Source organism: Ornithorhynchus anatinus, chromosome 3 (assembly GCF_004115215.2).
Source record: "Ornithorhynchus anatinus isolate Pmale09 chromosome 3, mOrnAna1.pri.v4, whole genome shotgun sequence".
NCBI classification, from domain to species: Eukaryota; Metazoa; Chordata; class Mammalia; order Monotremata; family Ornithorhynchidae; genus Ornithorhynchus; species Ornithorhynchus anatinus.
Genome location: NC_041730.1, coordinates 73,368,592 through 73,369,831, shown reverse-complemented (window position 1 = coordinate 73,369,831; position 1,240 = coordinate 73,368,592). Strand labels below are relative to the sequence as shown.

Sequence of the window (1,240 nt, the reverse complement as noted above, 5' to 3'; positions counted from 1 at the left end):
TGCTCAAGAGTTATATTTAGCTCTCAAAAGAGCCTGATATGACCTCAGAGCCATAGGTTTCAGGCCCTTACTCTAGACCTTGCTGTTTTCAAAAGAATCAAGTCTGAGGAGTAAACCCATCTACATGAAATGCATTGCCAAGCAAAGGGGTGATGTCTAGATAGTGTAGTGCTAGAACAATGCTATAAAAAGGGATGATCTCTAGGCATTCATAGTAATCAAGTGACAGACATTGTGAGACTCCAAAAAAAACCTAAATGACACTGAAACATACCCTATACCCCTAGAACCATATGCCAAAGGCTTCATTTCAATGCAATATTGAAGGTTTGTCATCACTAACAGTTTTTGGTGGTCCTGTTGATGTGGAGCTTTATAGGAAGTGGGCAGTGCCTTAGCTGGCACTGAATCAACACATAATTACTGAGGACAAATTGCATGTCTGACACTATGCTAGGGATTGTTCAGAATCTGAACTAAAGACAATGAATCCCAGATCGCTAAAGGCTTAGGGTGTAGAGCCGTAGGCAGCCCTGAAAAGAAACATGTTATCAGGCAAGGGCATATAAACATGACAACACAAGATGCCTAGCACCAGGTAAGCTTGGAAACACGTAGAGCAGATTAAACATAGAGATCTTATTTTGTCTTATGTAGTCGAGTCGTTTCCGACCAATAGAGACACCAAGGACACATCTCCCCCAGAATGCCCTGCTCTCCATCTGCAATCGTTCTGGTAATGTATCCATAGAGTTTTCTTGGTAAAAATACAGAAGGGGTTTACCACTGCCTCCTTCTGCACAGTAAACTTGAGTCTCCGCCCTCGACTCTCTCCCATGCCATTGCTGCCCAGCCGAGGTGAGTTTTGACTTGCAGCAGATTGCCTTCCACTCCCTAGCCACTGGCCAAGCTAGGAATGGAATGGTTAGGCCTCTGCTTGACTCTCCCTCCCCTAGCCAAGACTGGTAGAGCACTGGAAACTCTCCAGGTGTGACCCTGAGAGGGGAAACATAGAGTTAGGGCTTGGCTATATTAAACAAAGAATCAACTGACTCTGCAGACACAAGCCAATGCCAACCTTAGTGGAGGTAGTGGTGGGTACTTGCAGCTCTACAACAGCTGTTTGCTGTATGTATTTGGGATTAGGGGCAAAACACACCCAAAAACCATTAGATGGTAAGATCCTTGAGGGTAGGAGTGATGTCTACTCACTTTATTGTTTTTTTATTGTAGAGAAGCA

General features: G+C 44.2%; 1 non-coding gene across 1 annotated transcript; it reads right to left on the bottom strand.

The window, feature by feature from the left end:
- Nucleotides 1-868: 868 nt before the first annotated feature.
- On the bottom strand, nt 869-1,006 carry LOC114810573. Its single transcript, XR_003758269.1, has one exon. It is a non-coding gene; the product is annotated as a small nucleolar RNA SNORA7 (small nucleolar RNA).
- Nucleotides 1,007-1,240: the final 234 nt, after the last annotated feature.